The 23094-nt window shown below is 39.9% G+C and overlaps 1 protein-coding gene across 2 annotated transcripts in view; it reads left to right on the top strand.

Moving 5' to 3' along the window:
- Nucleotides 1–23094, top strand: part of LOC122811208 (procathepsin L-like) — a 300536-nt gene that overhangs the window by 120085 nt on the left and 157357 nt on the right. The gene's annotated exons all lie outside the window — the stretch shown is intronic.

Below are 23094 nucleotides of genomic sequence, written 5' to 3'. Positions count from 1 at the left end.
TCTCCCATCCACTCATCAAGATTTCTCTTGAACAGAGTCAGTGAGGGGCTCTGCCTCACATGGACTGGGATTCTGTTCCATAGTGTAGGGAGTCTCTTGGTGATGAATCTGTCCCTCCAGCACGTCCTATTGATATCCGTGTTGAGGTTTAAGTCTCTTGCTCTCGTGGCTCTGGTGGATTTGGATTTTTTGAGGTGGAGCATGTCCATTAATTCCGGGTTGGACATGGCCTTGTATGTCAGGCACAGATCACCTCTGAGCAGACGGTATGCGACTGAATAGAGCTGGAGTTTCTTCAGTCGGGCATCGTATGACATATGTTTGAGCCCCTTTATCCTTTTGGTGAGGAACTTTTGGGGTCTTTCCAACTGCTGCAGGTGTTGGGTAAGGTACATTCCGAATGGGGCGTTGTACTCAATCATTGGTCTGATAAGTGAAGAGTACAGGGGTACAATGACCTCTCCTGATCTGGATGTGAATCCCTTTATGGTCAGGTGGGCAATGTAGAAGGTCTTTCTAACCACTTTGGCAATGTGAGTGTCAAAAGAGAGGTTACTGTCAACTTGGGTCCCCAGGTCCCAGATAACTTCTTCCGTGTTTAATGGATTACCACCTATGTGGTAATTAGGGGTTACCTTGTTTTTCCCAAAGGGTATGACTATACATTTTTTGGCATTTAGCTTAAGGCCATGGCTCTGGCACCAGTTATCCATGTCTATGAGACCTCTCTGGAGGATGTCTGTGTCTGATGGAGTGTCAATTATGGTGCCCAGTTTGCAGTCATCTGCAAATTTTGTCAGCCACAATCCCCCTATGTTTGCCTGCACTTCAGAAAAATAAATGCCGAACAAGAGGGGGCCCAGGACTGAGCCCTGTGGGACACCGCTCGTGACCGGCTTAGAGTCTGACATGGCACCAGCAACTCTAACCCTGTGTGTTCTGTCCTTGAGCCAGTTTGCAACCCATCTTGTGACATATGGGTTTACATCTAAGCTGGTGAGCTTTTCTATGATGCCCGAGTGGGGTATTGTGTCGAACGCTTTTGATAGGTTAAGGTAGGTTGTGTGAACTGCCTTACCCTCATCAATGGCCTTAGTGACTGTTTCGAAAAAGTCGACCAAGTTCAAGAGGCAGGATCTGCCCTTGACAAAGCCAAATTGGGTAGGATCCAGTGTCTGTAGGTCCCCAATGTCTTTATTTATGAGTTCCATTATGATCCTCTCCATAGCTTTGCAGACAAGGCTCGTCAAGCTTATGGGGTGGTAATTTCCAGGGTCCGTAAAAGCACCACCTTTGTGGAGTGGGACCACAGTTGCCATACACCATTCTTTGGGTACGTATCCTGTAGTAAGGCTAAGATTAAACAGCAGCCTTATGTGTGGGTTTAGTTCCTCATTGAGTTCGTGTAGCACACAGCCGGGGACACCGTCCGGTCCCATTGATGCTGTGTTTTTTGCTTTAGAGAGAGCAGCTCTCACCTGGGCATCTGAGATGTTTGGGAGGCTAGACTCTGGTGGGATAGATATTTCTCCTTTTGGAATTTGCACTGAACCTGTCTGCCAGTATGTTGGCAATGTCTGTGGGTTCAGTGATTTTTATCATTTTGGACTAATTCTGAGCATATCTGGGAGTTTCCACCCAGGTTTCTAACATAGCTAACGAAGGCCTTATGATTGTCTTTTGTGTCATTAGCGATTTTTCTCTCAAAGTTGGCCTTGGATGATTTTATGAGTGATCGTAGTTTTTTGCTAGTATTGATCAGAGATGCCTTCCCTTTTAGGGATTTTGCTCTGTCATGTAGTAGCTTTCTCCTCTTGTTGTAGAGTTTGTTTATGGCTGGGGTCCACCAGACCGGGCGCCTGCCATTGGTGGAAAGGGTCTTGATTTTATTAGGGATTGCTTGATCCATACATTCCTGGAGGTGCTCGTAGAAGGCATTTGTAAGGGTTTCAGCAGCGTGGGTTGTGGTTTCCACTGGCTCGGGGGCCTTGAAGGATACCAGTCCAGTCTTAACTAGTGTGAAGTTTGCTTTTGAGAAGTTCTTCACTGTGGTCTTTTTTGCTGGGGGTGGGGGCGGTATGTGGATCTCCAGTGAGATTAATTTATGGTCTGATCTCACCAATGAGGGATATACTTCCAGTGTGGAGCATTTTGTCCCCATGTTTGTGATGATCAGGTCTAGTATATTTTCTCCTCTTGTGGGAATGGTGACTAGTTGTTCCATAGCATTTGAGTTTATGAACTCCAGGAACCTTTGGGCTAGGGTGTTGGGGCTTGAGTAATGTTCCCAGTCTATGTTTGGGTAGTTGAAGTCACCCAATATGATGGTGTTTGGAGAGACATTCATACTCTCCAGTGTCTTCAGGAAGGCTGTGTGGGTTTCCTACAAACTGTAGGGCAGTTTTACCTATGGTTAATTGCACCTGGATGGTCTCCGATGCTTCATGCGTTGCCACTAACCTGGAGGTGTGGGTATCCTTTATGAATATGGATACTCCCCCTCCTTTTGTGGTTCGGTCCGGATTTTGGGGCTGGAACGCATGATATGAGGTATAACCTGATAGTGCTGGGGTGCTCTCAGGAGCCTTGAACCAGGTTTCAGTCACAGCACAGACATCGATGTTCTCCATACTGAGGAGGGCTTCGCGGGCGTGCATCTTGAGGTTTAGACTTCTGGCATTGAGCAGTATTACCCTTAGTTTTTCTCCATTTTTGTTTTCTAGGGCGGTAGGTTTATCATTTGAGCTTTCAAAGAACAAACTGTTTTCTGAGGTGGATGTAGTTCCAGATGAATAGTAAACTTTGGCTGTGACAGATGCTTCAGCTAAGTCACAAGGTGGACAGTGCTTAAAGAAGGTCACTAGCAGAAAAACTTCATTCTTCCCAGTGTTCAGAAATCTTGAAATTAAAATAGTAAGTTAATCATTAACTCATGGGCTACATGAACTTGATGCCTTCCTTATGTGGGGTGTGGGCCGGACTTTAGCACTAAGAAAAAAAAAAGCAGCTTTTAGATTCTGCAGTGAATTTCAAATTTTCATATAAATGCAGAGTTTGAAAAATAAACTTTCAAATTTATGACATGAAATCATCAGAGTGAAATAACATGTTTTCAATAAAGTAACTATTTCAGCAAGTTTCAGGATGCCAGGTAAATGTAATCACCTATACATCATTCTGTAAATTCCTTTTTAAGGAAGTTTATTATTTTGCTTTTGAGTATTTAGTAGCTCAAAAATGAGCATATATTCAGTGCATGATGGCTTGCACCCTTGAAAAGTAATTCTTGGGCTTTTTGTGTCTGAATTAACCTGTTCGTCATCAGCTGATCAGACAGATAACATGCTGTGATAGATCATTTCCTAACACAACTATGGCCATTTTGGTGGCATAAATATGATATGAATAACAAAATTATAAAACTACAGTGCAGTTGTCAAAACACCGCCAGCACACATGGAAGTCATCCAATTTGCATAAAGCGGTTCGTCCTTAAACTTGATGAGTTGCACGTTTAGCTCTACATCGCCCAAACGTCTCGTGATCCTATACGATTAGAGTAGTTACTCTAGCAAATGAAGCAGAATGTGAGGAATGTATATTGCCGGATAGTCTATTTGCAGTTTTTCTCTATTACACTGTCACACATCTTGGCCAGTTAGGTCATACCACACAGGGTTTCCTTTTCAGGTTTGAACTACTTTATTTATTTATTTATTTATTTACTGAACAAGTTAACCAAAGAAGACGGGAGATGAAGACAGGAAATGGAGGGCATAGCAGCCCCACTCAGGCATAAAAATGAAAAAAAAAAATAACTGATAACAGCAAACAAGCGCTTGGTTTACAAACTACTAACCCTACGATAACAATTGCACCATCCCATGTTTTAAGACAAACTTAGCTACTTCCCAATAGTATGGAAAGCATTTGAAAAAATCCCATAAGAATTATAATGAGCATACTTAGACATGGAACCTTTGTTCAAAGACAAAAAGTTGATTCCTTGACGTGTTTCAGCAAGGAATAGCACTCAGAAATGTCCTGGGGGGTCATATCTCTTCCATTTCCTCGTGATGCATCTCTTTGCTACATTAATTCTTCCATACTCCACCCCTACCTTCTCTCAAGCAAGGACACTAGAATTTCAGAGAGCAGTGGTAACCCAAATAGCCTAGCAGCCTCTGTCAGTATAACTTCTTTGTCATAAATAGCTCTGCATACTTTTTCCACCTCAATGCAAAATAGGGATACATAGTGTGGTAGAGCAGTCTGGAATGCTTCCCCTCAGCGTGTGACTAAAACTTTCAAGTGAGAATGGGAAAGGTGAGTCGGATGGTGGGGCATACATGTGAGAAAGATGAGTCAGATGGTGGGGTATAAACAGAAGCAGAAGGAGGAGAGAGGTAGAGTGCACTGGGAGGATAAGTGCTTCAACAAGGTGAATTTAATGGTCTTTTTGTCTCCTTCTGTCAATAATGTGTATGCATACATATATTTACAAAATGAGAAAACATTTTCATATAGCACTTATTTTATATTATTTGTTAAGCAGGGAAACCAATAAGACAAAAGTGCATCTTTGTAAGACTGTCCCAGGAGCAGGTTCTGCTTATTTTTGATATATTTATTAACCAGGTAGGCGTTGTGCTTAGTAAATAACACTGCTGAAGTGTTGTCCCTTTGGAGCACATAATGGCTTAGCTCTCACCAGCACCATAACTGCAACGATCACAGCATCTCCCATTGGATTCCATTGGTGGATAGGTATTTCACATTTCAGAAGTATGCACTTTGAAGAAGCACATTTCACTGTGCAATACTGACAGGGCAGCACCTGTTATTTTCATGCAAGAAAACAATAAGGGCCATCGTGGATGTCCTGCACAGGGGTACAATAGCTGAATTAGCCATCACTGACTGCGATTCAGTTGGTGTTCCAAGTTTCTGTAAACAGGCCAAGGTACAACCAGTCAGCCAAAGAAGACTGAAGATAACGAGTCACTCACTGTATCGGCCATTTCAAATAACTTATCATAATGACTACCTTGCCCTCCTGGATTTTGCCCTAGTCTGACTTAACATCATTTCATCACTACCTTCTCTTTCAGTTGCTGTAAGTTACACAATGCCAAACCCTCGATCCAGTGCATGCAACATCTGTGTAGCATATCCAAGGAGTGTGGGAGTTCTGTTAACTTTTTGTTGAAATGCACCATGGTGTATTACTGCTAATGTATTTTCTTCTTATGATGATGATGATGATGAGGCTGAAGATGGTTTATTCCATAAAGAAAAGATAATGACCAGAATGTTTCAGTGGCTACCTGATTATTTCTACCCATACAGGTCAGATAATTCTCTACTGTAGCCAGGCTTAAGGTTTTGGGTAACTTTTTGGCTACATGATTAGAATACAAAGGGTCTTGATTTTGCCTGCTTCTGTTTTACTTCATGTAATAGAAAATATTGCTCTCTAACATATACAGTACTGGCCCAAAGGATACTTCCATGTCTTCTCTCAGTTTGACTGGCACCAGCCATTACATGATGGTTTCTTAAGAACTTATGCAGATTTATCTTGATTGAAGGCTAATTTGGCTCTGTTGATAGGGCTGAAGTCCTACAGTGGTTTAACGCAGATGAGCCAATTTACCTCTGGCTGGCTTACTGTCATTATAAATAGTTTTACACAGTAAACTTGATGTTTACAATCTCCTCAGTATATTAAGCAACCTACATTTTTCATATTTTTTTTAGTGAAAATAGTGTCCTTGCAAATTTGGCACTGATTTCAGGCACTGGTTAGTTATTTTCCACATGATCTGTTTATTTTAGTATTTGATTATTTAACATTGATAAAGGGTTGTGGTTGGTATAATGCTTAAGGTGTTTACTGTACTGAGATGGGTGCAGGGTTTGATTCTCACCTTTGGTCAGTGTTTGGTTACAAGCTAGGCATGTAATAGTTTGCAGACTCATTGCCTAGTATTTATTTTCCTGTGTGGTATGTTGAGGTAATTCCCCTGTCTCTAGACTGATGTTTTGTGTTTCCAGGGAGCATTCAATATTAGTTAGCTTGAGAGGACATGTTTCACAAACCATGTTGCTTTGCAAAGGATGGTCTGCACCAGTCTCGCCTAGGCTTCCAAATATGGGCTACATTTTTTCAACTCCTAGAGCCGTTGTTTTTAGACAATACCAAATCCACAAAATTAGGTGACCAGCCACTGCTCTACTGTATCCATCTGTGCAATCCAATGAATCTGTTGCATTCTGCTAACCATAAGTACAATGTTATACTGTAGTTTGCACTTTCAAACTTTATTTTAGCTAGATTGCTGATTTTTTAAAACTGTTCTTGCTGATTTGTTGCACTTTTTTGTCTGCTGCAGCATAAACTAGATTCAGATCTGCTGAATATGGTTCTGTTTGTTAAACTGAGCACTAAACCAGGCTATCTTTTGTTGGAGAGGGTCCTCCTGCACCCTTGTGGCAGGAGAGTGCAGTTAGGACTCATCTGATTGAAGGTTGCCGGCATAGGACTCAGTTCTTAGCCTTTTTATTGGTTAAACTGTTTAATTCCATTTGCTCACTGCTGCTACATAAGCCCCTCATCCGTGTGTGTTTGCCCTTGTTTTAACACAGCTCCACAGAGTTAGGAAACCAGCCACTGCTTTGCCGTATTCATCTGTTTACAGGTAGCACACCTCCATGCACCATCACACACTACCAAGCAGTGGGGGTAACCATTGGTGGTTATTGATGCAAAAACTTCAGTAGATAAATTTTCCCTTAGTAGCTGCACATGATCCAGCAGACAAGTCCTTAAAGTACCCTTAGCTGCTCAGAGAGCATCTCAGCTGCACTTTTGCCCCTTAAACAGTCCCAAAAGCACCAAATCTACAACAGTCTCATACCATTTAGAGAACCCCCCACTAGTATAGACCCTTTATAGAGCCCCCATTAGTAGATATCCTGTTTAGAAAACCCAGTTATACCACACCCCTCCATTTTCTTTTCCTCACTTTGAAAACAGGATTTAATCTAGCATTATGGATGGTCAGTTATTGGATGGTCAGTTATTCTCCATGTCTCCTACCAGTCTGATTGACATGGGCATCCTGCGGCAGTGTTGCAATTGCCTCATGTACAATGACACCCCTCTACTCCTAAATCACCCAAGTATAATTTGTGAGAATGCAGCTACACTAAGAATCTAGAATCCTTGCTCTCTCATGCACAGAACTGTAGCATCCGACAGGTTGTCAGCTCTCATACTACACCTCCTACTCAAACCATGCACTCAACACATAAGCCATCATACATGGAGGTACTCACTAGAAACCTATCTAAATACCACAGACCTTCTAAACACAAACATGCTACAACTAATGTAGTACCTACAGCACTCAGTACATATAAAAACACAAGCACCAGTGTCTCACCAAATAAGCCCCTAAGGGGCACATCTAAACAAAATGTTTTAGTCATAGATGACTCCATTGTGAGAGACACAGATGTCCTACTCAGCAGGCTGGACAAGGAGAATGTTACAGTCAGCTGTCTATCGGGTGTCAGGATCCATAAGATCACACATGCACTCAGTTCTCAACAAAAGTACTGTTATGACTCTGTCATAGTTCAGGTTGGTGTGAATGACTTGACAAATATATCACTGGACTATATGAAAAGATACATGACTGAGCTCTCTGAATATGTGTCTCAAGCAGGTATGTCCCTAGCCTTAAGCAGCATTCTACCCTCACCTAGAATGATATCACAATATAAACAAAAGGTTATTGACTTCAGCGATTGACTTAGTTTCTAGTGTCATTCTAAGGGGATCCAGTTCCTGCCAGCCTGGGATGACATGATCGACAGACCACGCTGTTTTCCCAGAGATTGTCTTCACTTGTCACCTTTAGGCTTTCAGTTATTGGTTAAGGCACTTGCCTACCCCATAGTGCCTTTTTTAGGCAAGGTCTCAAGAACAAAATTTCTGACGTGAAAATATTACTCACACATAAATTAGAGGTTATCCTGCTAAATGCCAGGAGTTTAAATTAGAAACTGCACTCTCTGGAAGCACTTCTCTCCCTGGAGGATGTTGACATCTGTGCAGCCACAATAACTTGGTTCAGAGCCGCAGAGAGTACCCCGGCCTTGCAAAGCTACAATGCCTTCCACACTTTCAGACCACAAAATGAATGTGTGAGAACCAAAGGAGAACTAACTATCTTCATCAAAGATAAATACACCTCTAGACTGGTTAGACAGGAAAACCCCATGGAGTTATTCCAAGTTCAACTAACTGTGGGTAAGACCCCCATTCAAGTCATCAATAGCTATAGACCCCCTTCAATGAACCAAGATACCCACCCTGTTTATTTGGATCTGCTTGAGTCAATCAAATTACAGCCAAACACTCTAGTCATGGGCAGTTTGAAATATCCTTTCATTGACTGGGAAACATATACGAGTACTAACATGTTCGCACAAAGGTTCCTGAACTTTGTTAATACTAGTACCTTGGAGCAAATAGTATGCAACCTCACAAGGTGCTCAAATATTCTCAACCTGGTCCTCATCAACATGGGTGACTGTTGCACTACCACAAGTATAGGACACTCACTGGTTAAATCTGATAACAAATCAGTCACATTTGAAGTAGCTATAATACCTGAATCCCTCCTAGGTGAAATCATGTTAAAAACTTTTTTACCAATGCTAGTTATACCCTCCTAAGGGATGGCATAAATCATTTCCAAGCTCTTGTTCCCACAGATGATATTGACAGCTATACTAAGGTATACACACATGCCCTGTACAAACACTTACACAAATGTATTGACACAGCTGTACATGGTAGGATCAAAACAAGATCCTCAAGCAAAACAAGCTTCCCTGTTGGATGTCTAGCATTAGTAATAAGTTGTACAACAAGAGGAAGAAGTTGCTGTCTAAGAATAAAAAAGAAAGATCCCAGCACTGGAAGAACACCCTCCTCTGCTTGAACAAAAACAACTTGTAAAATCCTCTAAAGGCAGCTTAAAAACAAAAAAATTAACAACCATAGCTAAGGATAACAATAGTGCATTCTTTAGCTATATTCATAATCTAAAAGGTAGAACCCAGATTTGTGCTGAATTAGCTGTGCATGGGAGCACATACAATGATGCTGTGAAAATAGCTAATCTATTAACTGACAGGTTTGATGACAATTTCACCCCCTGTCCCCTCCAAACATTCCACAAAGCATTCCCACTACATCTCCCCCACCTTGCATCTCCAAAGAGCAAGTCATTAATGTTCTCTTCAAGGCCAGAAACACAACCTCTGTGGGACCAGATGGCATCCCAGAATGCATTTTAAATGGTCTAAAACATGAGTTAGCAACTCTATTAGGTAATCTCTTCAACCACATCCTCAGCACTGGTTTTGTCTCTCATGAATGGAAAACAGCAACTGTCATCTCCCTTCATAAAGGGGGTACAGCAACAGACCCGGGAACTACAGATCCATGGGCTTAACCAGCCTTATCTGTAAGGCCATGGAACGAATCATCATGGACCTTATAAATAAGGATATAGGTGATCTCCAAACCCCTGAGCCACCATGGTTTGGTTTTGTCAAAGGCACGTCATGCCTATTAAACCTGGTAGACTTCTTTGAAAACATCACCAGAGCCATAGATGAAGGCAAATCTGTGCATACAGCCTATCTTGACATAGCCAAGGTTTTCGACACAGTCCCACATTTGGTCATCATTGATAAACTTTCCCAGTTAAATATCAACCCTTATGTCTTCAGGTGAGTTGCTAACTGTCTCACGTCAGATCACACTCAGTCATAGTTACAGACTTTACCTCAAGCAGCAAACCTGTCACCAGTGGGGTTCCACAGGAGTCATTGCTGGGACCCCTATGGTTTGGAATATACTTCTCAAAAGTTCAGGCCAAAACAGAGGGGCTGTGGCTGACTAAGTTTGCTGACGACTGCCAACTAAATGCAATCAGTGAATCCCAAAACAATGTCAATATACTTCAAGAGAGACTTACACAAAGTGATGATTGGTGCCAAAGACATGGACTCAAACCGAATGCAAAAAAATGCATTATCATCACCTTTGGTAAAAACAATATCCTTGCAGACTATCATATAAGTAATAATACCCTAAGTAGCATCTCAATAGTGAGAGACTTGGGAATGCAAGTTGACTGTAGCTTAAACTTTGACCACCATGTGTCTACTTTGGTAAGGAAGGCATTTAAGGTCATAGCACCCTGTACTCAATCCTCATCAGGCCAATAATTGAGTACAATGCTCCCTTTGGTGTGTAACTTACCAGGCACCTGCAGCGATCTGAGAATTTCTAACCAGGAAAATTTAGGGTTTCCAGCACGTCATACATCAACATACTGAAGTCTATGTCACTGTACTCAATAGTATACAGACTACTTAGGGAAGACTTGCACCTAGCTTGCAGAGCAATCTCGAATACAAACCTAATGGAAATGATGCACATCCACAAGTCAAATGGGACAAGGGTCACCCACTCCAGGGACCTTAACCTGGCTTGCGACATAAATAGGACATATGTCTCTCAGAGGTTGCCATACCTCTGGAATAGACTACCAGTTCACATCAAACAAAGCCCCTCTAGGACGTTGTTTAAGCGTAGCCTAGAAGACTGGATGGGAAACCATGAATTCCTACCAGGGTTTTAACTCACCTATGGCCCTCCTAGATATGGGCAATCATTGCTAACTAAGATCTCAAGTATAGGCAAGATCCTTTATATCGGGTTTATCTAGTATTATATTGGCCACACACAACTAGTCTTATAAAGACCTTTGTGTCAATAGCCCAGTAACCACCTATGAACCTTTCAATGTTTGACAAACTTACTGACATTGCAAATAAAACCCAAAGAAGCTTAAATGTGTCACTGTTCAATGTAGTTATAGGGTAGTATTATATGTCTATAATACTATAATTCTACAAACATGTTCTGTCCACCTCACATCCATGACAGTTAACCTTCCCATCCTTCCCGGTGTTACACCAAGTATTTTTACTGCTTTTTACACAGCACAGCCACTCAGAACAGCATTCACTTTCTTTTATATTTCCATTTTACAATTTTTCTGTTGCAGTCTTTCTTCACTTGTCAGGAGTCTTATGTCTTCTAACATACTCGTCAGATTTAGCACTGCATTCCAGTATCCATATCCTTCCTACTGTATTAATAGTGCTGCTCACATTTACTAAAAGTACTCTAAAATAGTTGTTTTCCCTTCTTTTTAAGTTAAGGGGGAAATATTTTTAAATTTTCATTTTTGTTTTCTTATCTTTACTATTAGCCCTATTGAATAGTTTTCATGCGTTTATATACAAATAAAACTTGATCTTCAAAATCTAAATTTTCACTTGTTAAAACTTCAAAAAACAATCTTAGTTTCAGTCCCTCCCTTCTCCTGACCTCTCTTCCTGCATGTAATCTCTCTCTCAATCTTTCTCCACTCCATTTTCTTCTTCTTCTACAGTTTATTTTTCACCTAGTTCACCCTCTCCCCCAGTTTTTTGTTCTTCCTCATGTATGTTTATTTCCCCTTCATTTTTCATATTTAATGAGTTAGATATTATAAAACAAAATTTCACTATCCCACACATATCTGTGCTCCAAAGGAAATGACTGTATATCAAAATTAAAAAATATATATAGGTTCATAGGTAGCTACTAGGCTATCTGCCCAAAGGCATTTATAAGCCTAGCCAGAATGTGATGGCTTTCGTCACCCCCTTAGATTAGTTCCCTGTGCTTCTCTCCAGCATGCTAAATTAGTCATGCTACATTTAGACTATACAATTATCTTAACATAAGCAATTTGTCTGATATAGAGCTATGTTGAGTTCCACAGTCAAACCTTTAAACAGTCATTTTTCTAATGCTTAGTTCTCTAAAGATAGATTAAGAATATTTGCCCAGGACGGACTGGAAAGTTAGTCATGGGAGAAAGCACAGATAGCAAAGAGTAGAGGTTAGAAATATGCATATTTATCAAAGCAAGATAATGAAAGCCATGAAATGTGGATATGATAAATGATTCCAATATCCAGACACAAATGATCAGGGTATTTGAACAGTAATCCAAAACAGAACAAAAGCTAGGCACACACCACAACAGGAATTACAAACTTTAATAAACAAAAACAAAAAAGTTTAGAAAGGTATGCGCTTTCACTGTTGTATATGCAGCTTCTTCAGACCTATGTAAAAACTCCCATTCATTCGCTATTTAAACCTAAAAGATCCAATAGGACAGATAATTCAATGAACACATCAAATCAATGCATCACAAAGTAAGAAGTACAAATCAACCTTATCCCAACTTTTAAGCAACACTAAAAAACACATAAAAAGCAAATATTATATAAAAACAGATAATGTATAAGAAATGTCTAAACATATATACATATATCTATCTATCTATATATATATATATATATATATATATACATTAACATAAATATTCATATAACCTTAGTTAGTGTATACTCAAATGTTTCAAGGGATGAGATTTCAAACAGGGTTTGAGGGAAATGCATTCATTGATTCCAGAGAACGTTTTTGCATCTAATCATATTATCCACTCTTTTTCACATTCCACAGTGAAATTCTTAAAGTCACCCCCTGTTGTTAACTGCCAGGACTTCTAAGACTAAATATTTAAAACTATGTTTCCCCCCTCTTTTTCAATAACATGTTGTGTGATCGCACTTCTACACTTTCTATTCCTCACATTACTTGTGTTCTAAAATACGCTCTTTAAAATGCCTATTCATCTTCCCTATATAATAGGTGTAGCACTCAATGCAATATGAAAAATAAATGAAATCCTTTGTTTTACAATTAGCATAAGATGAAGTCTCAAGGACAACATTCTTAAAGGGGTTTACAAAATGATTTCCTGAGTGAATGAATTTACATGCTTTGCATTGTCTACAGGGAAAAGTTCCTTCTCTGTGTGATGGTGGTATATATATATATATATATATATATACCCTACGGGTACTTTTGTAGCATAATTGCCTCTTCAGGGATTTGCAATTCCTAAAACTAAAATCCAGTTTATCACTGACTAATTGTCTTACTCTTTCATCAGTGTTCAGTATACCCAAGTTCTCCTTTATTATGTCACAGATAGTATTAACATAGCTAGTATATGATAAAGTTACCATGGTCACATCTCTCCATCCCTGTTCACCCCACTCACTGTGAGTATCTCAAGCCAGTGCATTTCTTTGTGCCAGTCCCAAGCCTGGATAAATGGGGAGGGTTGCGTCAGGAAGGGCATCCGGCGTAAAACTTCACCAAATAATTAATGCAGACATCAGTAAATATATCCATATCAGATCAGTCAAGGCCCGGGTTAACAACGACCACCACCAGTACTGTCAGCCAACAGAGTGCTGGTGGAAATTGGGCTATTGTTGGCCGAAGGAGGAGAAGAGGCGGAAGGCATGGCCAAAGGCAGGAAGAGAGGAGAAAGACTAGGACTGTGGTAGTGAGGGTAGGAACTTTGAATGTTGACAGTATGACTGGTATAGGGAGAGAGCTAACTGATATGATGGGTGGAAGGAAGGTTGGTATATTGTGTGTGCAAGAGACCAGATGGAAGAGGAGTAAGGCTAGGTGTATCGGAGGTGGGTTCAAATTGTTTTATCATGGTGTGGATGGGAGGAGAAATGGCATAGGAGTTATCCTGAAGGAACAATATGCTAAGAGTGTTTTGGAGGTGAAAAGAGTGTCAGATAGAGTGATGTTTATGAAGCTGGAACTTGATGGTGTAATGATGAATGTTGTTAGTTCATATGCTCCACAAGTTCGGTGTGCGATGGATGAGAAAGAAAAAATTTGGAGTGAGTTGGATGAAGTGGTGATGACTGTACCCAAGGGTGAGAGAGTGGTGATTGGAGCAGATGTCAATGGGCATGTTGGCGAAGGGAACACTGGGGATGAGGAAGTGATGGGTAGGTATGGTGTTAAACAAAGGAATGCAGAAGGTCAGATGGTAGTGGATTTTGCAAAAGGGATGGGCATGGCTGTGGTGAATACATATTTTAACAAGAGGGGAGAGCATAGGGTGACATACAAGAGTGGAGGAAGATGCACACAGGTGGATTCTATCTTATGTAGGAGGGCCAGTTTGAAGGAGATCGGAGACTGTAAAGTGGTGACCGGGGAAAGTGTAGTTAGGCAGCATAGGATGGTGGTTTGTAGGATGACGTTGGTGATCAAGAAGTGGAGGAGGAGTGTGGGGGCAGCACCAAGGATCAAATGGTGGAAATTGAAAAAGGGTAATTGTGAGGTGGAGCTCAGGGACGAGTTAAGACAGGCACTGGGTGGCAGTGAAGAGTTACCAAATAGCTGGATAACTACAGCAGAGCTAGTGAGGGAGATGGCTAGAAAGATGCTTGGTATGACATCTGGACAGAGGAAAGACAACAAGGAGACATGGTGGTGGAATGAGGAAGTACAGGAGTGTATACAGAGAAAGAGTTTGGCAAAGAAGAAGTGGGATTGTCAGAGAGATAAAGAAAGTAGACAGGAGTATAAGGAGATGAGGTGCATGGCAAAAAGAGAGGTGGCGAAGGCTAAGGATGAGGCATATGAAGAGTTGTATGAAAGGTTGGACACTAAGGAGGGAGAAAAAGACCTGTACCAATTGGTTAGACAGAGGGACCGAACTAGGAAAGATGTGCAGCAGGTAAAGGTGATAAAGGATAATGAGAGAAACATACTCACAAGCAAGGAGAGTGTGTTGAGGAGATGGAAAGAGTACTTTGAGGGGTTGATGAATGAAGAGAATGAGAGGGAGAGAAGGTTGGATGATGTAGGGATAGTAAATCATGGATTAGCAAGGAGGAAGTAAGGATAGCTATGAAGAGAATGAAGAATGGAAAGGCTGTTGGCCCAGATGACATACCTGTGGAAGCATGGAGGTGCTTAGGTGAAATGGCAGTGGAGTTTTTAACCAGATTGTTTAATGAAATCTTGGAAAGTGAGAGGATGCATGAGGAATGGAGAAAAAGTGTTTTGGTACCGATTTTTAAGAATAAGGGTGATGTGCAGAGCTGTAGTAACTACAGAGGGATTAAATTGATCAGTCACAGCATGAAGTTATGGGAAAGAGTATCAGAAGCTAAGTTAAGAAGCGACATGATGATTACTGATCAGCAGTATGGCTTCATGCCAGGAAAGAGCACTACAGATGTGATGTTTGCTCTAAGAGTGTTGATGGAGAAGTACAGAGAAGGTCAGAAGGAGTTGCATTGTGTTTTTGTAGACTTAGAGAAAGCATATGACAGGGTACCTAGAAAGGAGTTGTGGTATTGTATGAGGAAGTCAGGAGTGTCAGAGAAGTATGTAAGAATGGTACAGGATATGTACGAGGGTAGTGTGACAGCGGTGAGGTTTTCTGTGGGAGTGATGGATGCATTTAAGGTGGAGGTGGGATTACATCAAGGATCAGCTCTGAGCCCTTTCTTATTTGCAATGGAGATGGACAGGTTGACAGACGAGATCAGACAGGATTCCCCATGGACTATGATGTTTGCAGATGACATTGTGATCTGTAGTGAGAGTACGGAACAGGTGGAGGAGACCCTGGAGAGATGGAGATATGCTCTAGAGAGAAGAGGAATGAAGGTCAGCAGGACTAAGACAGAATATATGTGTGTGAATGAGAGGGAGGACAGAAGAATGGTGAGGATGCAAGGAGTAGAGGTGGTGAAGGTGGATGAGTTTAAATACTTGGGGTTAATAGTTCAGAGTAACGGTGAGTGTGGAAGAGAGGTGAAGAAGAGAGTACAGGCAGGATGGAGTGGGTAGAGAAGAGTGTCAGGAGTGATTTGTGACAGACGAGTACCTGTAAGAGTGAAAGGGAAGGTCTACAAGAGGGTAGTGAGACCAGCTATGTTATATGGGTTGGAGACAGTGGCATTGACAAAAAGGCAGGAGTTTGAGCTGGATGTGGCAGAGTTAAAGATGTTAATATTTGCACTGGGTGTGACGAGGGTGGACAGGATTAGGAATCAGTATATTAGAGGGTCAGCCCTGGTTGGAAGGTTTGGAGACAAAGCCAGAGAGTCAAGATTACTTTGGTTTGGACATGTGCTGAGGAGGGATGCTGAGTATATTGGGAAAAATATGCTAAGGATGAAGCTACCAGGTAACAAGAAAAGAGGACGGCCTAAGATAAGGTTTATGGATGTGGTGAGTGAGAACATGCAGGTGGTTGGTGTGACAGAGCAAGATGCAGAGGACAGGAAGAAATGGAAACAGATGATCCACTGTGGCGACCCCTAACAGGAACAGCCGAAAGAAGATGACTGTGGGTATCTCCACTATTGTCAGAAAAATAAGGAAACCCTCTCTCATTGGAGCAAGGCTTCAGCAATCAAACTATCAATTTCTTTTTTTTCTCTACCCCCTCTGTACAAAATCAGTCTTCAAATCAGATACCACTGACTTCATATCCACCTCACTGTTGTGTATTCTCATAACCCTGAGTGCTTGCCCCTTGACCACATTCCTATAGACATGGCGAGGGTGCATACTATCCTTATGCATGAGAATATTCTTCTTGCATTTTATTCTTGTAAATGGAAGTTCTAACCTCACCAAACAAACTCTGTAATTTTGACATCTAAAAATCTATTGACTCATAAGAACAGTTGTAACTAAACTTTAAAAATGATGTGATCGTATGTACATGCCCAACAAATTGCAGTGTTCTGCATTCTAGACCTTAAGATGTTTTCAAGGAATCTGTACTTGAAATTACAGCTTCCTGAATCTGTTGACACATGAGAGGGGTTCAGGAAGATGTGTACTTTTGTACCTGTCATAAATCTCGTTGTAAAAACATTTACTGCTGTTTGCGAAAGACAAATTCAACTTTTGTTAACAATGGATGGAAAGGCAGATTTTTTAATTTGACTGAAGGTGAACAGTTTGCCTTACAACAACTAAAAGAGCTTTCTTCAATAGAAATACAGCCATCTGATAAGGGGGGCAGTATAGCTGTTCTAGATAAGAGACACTGTTTAAAAATATGACTGAGTTATTGAGTGATAGTGAAACATATATTCACTTAACCAGAATACAAGTTGGCAGAATCATAGAGAGACTAGCTTTGTTCTTGTTTGATATGGACATGTCATCACTGCAGACTTTTTGAAATATTTTTTCCTGTTGAACACCCCTTATTCCCATACAATATGGCCTCCCCAAAGGTCACAAAAACATGGAAAATCCAATCCACCCATGTGCTTGATAGTGTCGAGCAGAGGGTGGGTCACAGAACCACTCTCTCTATATGTGGAGAAGACTCTATGCCCTATTGTGGAGGCAACTGAGACAGTGTTGAATAGCATGTGAAGATAAATGAAGGCTGCCAGCCTAGCCATGTAGAATTTTGTAGATAATCCTGTCATTTGTAAATGTTAATGTAAGCCACAGGCTTGTTCTCTTAAATGTGAAAAGACTGCATTGTATATTGAACTGCAAAAGTGTAACAACAGTGCACCCTGCTGTAAAAAAGCTAGGTCAAGCATTTCGTGACTGTCTTTGATGTCAGAATTCAGAGCCGATATGTCTAGAGGAAGGCATCCTTTCTAGTGTTTTAAGACCAGACTTAATGGCTAGGATTTGCATGTATAAATATAATTTATTGCTCTGGTATGTGACCAGGTGTAAAGAATGTAAATGTAACTTCTGTTAGCCTGGGAACACCCGAGAAGTGTGAAGAATGATGTCATGTGAAGCAGCTCTGTGTTATCAATGTAAAGAGAGTGAATCAGAGAGCTCAGAGCATTTTGTCTTGAGAACATCCAACATCACCAGCACTGCTTTGCTCTATATGTAAGTTATTTAGAACTGTGTTTTCTCTTAGAAATAGCTAGGAATTAGGAAGATTAGTGTTTTTCTGTGTTGATGTTAGAACTTTTCTACTGTATTATTTTAAGTATTTCTCTGTGATCTCTGAACTCTTGACTAGCACTGTGTAGTAAGAAATATTGTCTTGTGTTTTTATTATTTATTATTAAATATTTTTAAACATTTCAACTGTGGCTGTCTTATGTAAAGTTAATTTAAGCTCTAGAGTACACTGCATGTGTATAGTGATACTGTACCAAGTCACTCTAATAAGACTTGACTGTTCAGTTACACTTACCATTTGAATAATAATATTGCAAAGTAATAATTGGACACCCTTTCAGAAGGCCCTTTACGTAGCTGATATTAGTGGGTGCTGGCAGCTGGTACTACTTTTTAGACTGGGTAGAAAAGGGACACAGCTGGAGAACCTGTGCCAGCCTTTCCCAGGAGTGTCTGTGTGGTTGCATATACCTCTTATCTCAAAGTGTGTGTGTGTGTGTGTGTGTGTGTGTGTGTGTGTGTGTGTGTGTGTGTGTGTGTGTGTGTGTGTGTGTGTGTGTGTGTGTGTGTGAGCTACTTGGGCAGGAACACAAAGCACTGGTTGGACAGAGAGGGTGCTGGAGGCTTTAGCTTGTCCACTAGGCTGAGACCTGAACCCTACAGCTGTGCCAGTAGGGAGTCTTATTGGGGACCTGGAGAGAAAGGGAGAAACCAGCCCCAGACTGACTGTGATCCCTGTGTGCTCTTAAGGGAAATTGTACTTTACTGTATATGTATTTATTATATTTTCCCTATATGGACACCCCCTCACTGGTGTTAGTGGTGAGGACTGAGGCTCCTTGATTGCTGGGCCAGGGCACAGGTGTCACAGGTCACAAAAAAATGTTAATGATTTATTTCCTGTAATGATGAATGAACATGGGAGTGCAGATTTGGTCTTTTTAACTTTAGATGTTTCATCCCTTTTTACTGTTATTCCAAATGAATGAGGGTTGAGAAAATTTTTTGTTGAGAGAAGCATTTTTGAATACTAAGAATATTGATTTAGTGTGCACCCTATTAGAGTTAATTTTAGAATATAATGGTTTATTTTTAATGAGGGATTTTATCTACAGACGGTTGGCATAGTGATGGGCACATCATGTGCCAGTAGTTATGCCAACCTTGCCTTGGCACAATGGGAATATGAGAATGTGGTTAGAAACAATGTGGACATATTTTGACATATAAAACATTTGTGGATGATGCTTTTGTTCTGTGGAAGGGGTCCTTAAAGGAGATTGAACAATTTGTTGGGTATTTACATATGACTACACCATTTTTAAAGTTTAGTCAATAGATTTTTTAGATGTCAAAATTACAAAGAGTTTGTTTTTTGAGGTTAGAACTTCCATTTACAAGAAAAAATGCAAAAAGATTATTCTCTTGCATAAGGATAGTATACACCCTCGCCATGTCAATAGGAATGTGGTCAAGGGGCAACCACTCAGGGTTATGAGAATACACAACAATAAGGTGGATATGAGGTCAGCACTATCTGATTTGAAGATTGATTTTGTACAGAGGGGGTATAGAGAAAACAAAGTTGATAGTTTGATTGATGAAGCCTTGCTCCAACGAGACACGAGAGGGTTACCTTATTTTTCTGATAATCATAGAAAAAAACAAAGTGAGAGGGGTGTTCCGGGATGGAGAGACATGATCAGGGTAACTTTAACATATACTAGCAATCTTAATAATAGCTGTGACATCATAAAGGAGAATTGGGCTATATTGAACACAATTAGTCAGTGATAAACTGGATTTTAGTTTTAGGAATTGCAAATCCCTGAAGAGGCAATTATGCTACAAAAGTACCCGTAGGGTATATATACCACCGTCACACAGAGAAGGAACTTTTCCCTGTAGACAATGCAAAGCATGTAAATTCATTCACTCAGGAAATCATTTTGTACACCCCTTTAAGAATGTTGTCCTTGAGACTTCATTTTATGCTGATTGTAAAACAAAGGATTTAATTTATTTTTCATATTGTGTTGAGTGCTATGCCTATTATATAGGGAAGATGAATAGGCATTTTAAAGAGCGTATTTTAGAACACATGAGTGACGTAAGGAATAAGAAGTGTAGAAGTGCGATCACACAGCATGTTATTGAAAAAGGGGGGAAACATAGTTTAAAATTTTTAGTCTTAGAAGTCCTGGCAGTTAACATCAGGGGGTGACTTTAAGAATTTCACTGAGGAATGTGAACAAGAGTGGATAATACAATTAGATGCAGATAAGTTCCCTGGAATCAATGAACGTGTTTCCCTCAAACCCCATTTGAAATCTCATCTCTTGAAACATTCAGTACACACTATCTAAGGTTATATGAATATTTATGTTGATATATACAGTATATATATATATATATATATATATATATATATATATATATATATATATATATAGATACGGTTCCCCTTCAGAAGGTCGAACGGCTGAAATCCCAAAATGCATATGGTCGAGACCATATGCTCGAAATTTCAGAAGCTCGACCTTCTGAATGGGAATTGGCATACAGCGCAGAATAGGAGATTTCCCTTTCTTCGCTGTAGTGCAATCTCAGAGTTGGTATAAATACGTAGCGGGGGTGTGGTGGTGCACCCCTGCAAATTGTTTTGTGTTTCGTTGTTTTTTATTACCTTTCAGAAGGTCGAGCTTCTTAAATTCGAGCATATGGCTTCGGCCATATGCATTTCGAGATTTCAGCTGTTCGACCTTCTGAAGGGGAGCCATATAGATATATATATATATATATATATATATATATATATATATAGAGAGAGAGAGTTCCCCTTCAGAAGCCTGAATGTTCATAAGCTCGAAATTCATAAGCCTGAGACCGAAAGCCTGAAAACTCAAAAGCCTGAAACTCAAAAGTCTGAAACTCAAAAGCCTGAAAACACAAAATACACATACTGACTTTAAAGTGGCTTCGCTATTCTTAGCCCTGTGGTGTAAAGTTACGAGTTGGGTTCAGGTAAGTGTGCGATTGTTTTTATGTTAGGGTTAGGGGCAGGTTAAGTGAGTTAGGGTTAGGGCACAGGTTAGGCATGTGTGCGATAGTGACAGACTTTAGGGTTAGGGGCGTTTTAAGTGAGTTAGGGTTAGGGCGCGGGTTAGGTGAGTGTGTGATAGCGACAGACCTTAGGGTTAGGGTTTGGGTTAAGGTAAGTGGGTAGATAGTAGTGTCTTTGTACTGGCATATTAGCATTATTTGTGTTTTCAGGCTTTTGAGTTTCAGGCTTTTGAGTTTTCAGGCTTTTGAGTTTTCAGGCTTTTGGTTTCAGGCTTATGAATTTCGAGCTTATGATCATTCAGGCTTCTGAAGGGGAACTATATATATATATATATATATATATATATATATATATATATATATATATATATATATATATATATATTTATGGGATCCTTACATATCCCCGATGGCACTTTCTGCTGAAGCAGAATTCACCGAACATACTTAATCGAAAGTACTGTTCACCGAAGCAGCACTTTCGGATAAGTATGCTCGTTGTGCCGGTCGCACTACAGTGCAGTTAAGGGAAATTTCCCTTTTCCCCACTGTAGTGTGACCTCGGAGTGAGAATATAAAAGAAGGTGGGGGGGTACAGCCCCCCACATGGGGGGTGCAGGGGGCTTGCCCCACTGCATAAAAGAAGATTTAGTGTTTTTTTTTTTCTAACGCACTTTGATGAAAGCGCTTTTTCGGTGAAAGCGCTTTCGTTAAAGTGAGTTCGGTTATTTTGGATTCGGACCATTGAACTTTTGTTCAATAGTCCTAGATCCATATATATATATATATATATATATATATATATATATATATATATATATATATATATATATGTTTAGGCATTTCTTATGCATTATCTGTTTTTATGTAATATTTGCTTTTTATATTTTTTTTAGTGTTGCTTTAAACGTTAGGATATGGTTGATTTGTATTTCTTACATTGTGATGCATTGATTTGATGTGTTAATTAAATTATCTGTCCTATTGGCTGTTTTAGGTTTAAATAGTGAACAGCTGGCTGTTTTAAAATAGATCTGAAGAAGCTGCATATACAGCAGTGAAAGTGCTTACCTTTTTATACATTTTTTGTTTTTATTTATTAAAGTTTGTATTCCTGCAATGGTGTGCACTTAACTTTTGTTCTGTTTTGGATTTCTTTTGTTGCTATAGTGCACACATTGTCAACCTAAGGACCTTTTGTGAAGTATATATTTGAACAGTAACTCTGGACTTCAAATAGTCCTTTATTAAACAAAGTATGATGCATGATTCTTTGTATTCTGCAGCACTTGTTATCCCAGGTAAGTTTAATTATACAAAATATAATTTTCAGCTATGTGTAATGAAGGGTTTACCCAGAACTGGTGTTGTTTGGTTATGCAAAGCCTGAATGACCAGACAAAGCCAGGCTTAGATAATGTCTGCATTAGACTTATCCAAACATGATATACTGCTATGGTACAATGGCATTACTTTGAAAATAAAATCGTATCTTTTTAAATAATGCCATTGTATTGTGAAACCTTCTTGTTGTCCCATTGAGCCTCTCTAAGGGCAGAGATTTAGGATACATTAACAATGTACTGTTCACACCTACAACTATGTATATGATGACAATTGTCTGTTAGATTAGGTTTAGCACAGTTACTGCCACGCTTATTCACAATGAGTTCATATGCGTCCTTGTTTACATTAGGATGCTCGTATAGTCAGAATGTAGCACAAATAATTGTAATCGTAATTAGAAACATTTCATACATAATGAATTCCTTTAGGGAACAGATGTATGTGGGAGTGGTGAATTTGTGGTTTATAATTTCTAGACTGCTAAGTTTACTTTCTGTGTTTAGCATCACTAAGAAGATGCAATGCTGACTGTAGCATTTTTGGTAAGTACATAGCTCTCACTTTTCCAGACATGAAACACCCAGTCCAGTTTGCCTTCATATTTATTTATTTATTTACTTTTATTATATTTTTCAGACCAGTGACTCTAGAAATACTCATGCTAGGTATCTAAATTTATACCAGCAAATAAACAAGGTTCCGTGGGAGGACAGGTTTCTAACAACATATTCCCA

This window comes from Protopterus annectens, chromosome 1.part1, assembly GCF_019279795.1.
Source record: "Protopterus annectens isolate FY-2018-M chromosome 1.part1, PAN1.0, whole genome shotgun sequence".
NCBI classification, from domain to species: domain Eukaryota; kingdom Metazoa; phylum Chordata; order Ceratodontiformes; family Protopteridae; genus Protopterus; species Protopterus annectens.
This window is presented reverse-complemented; position numbering and strand designations above follow the sequence as displayed.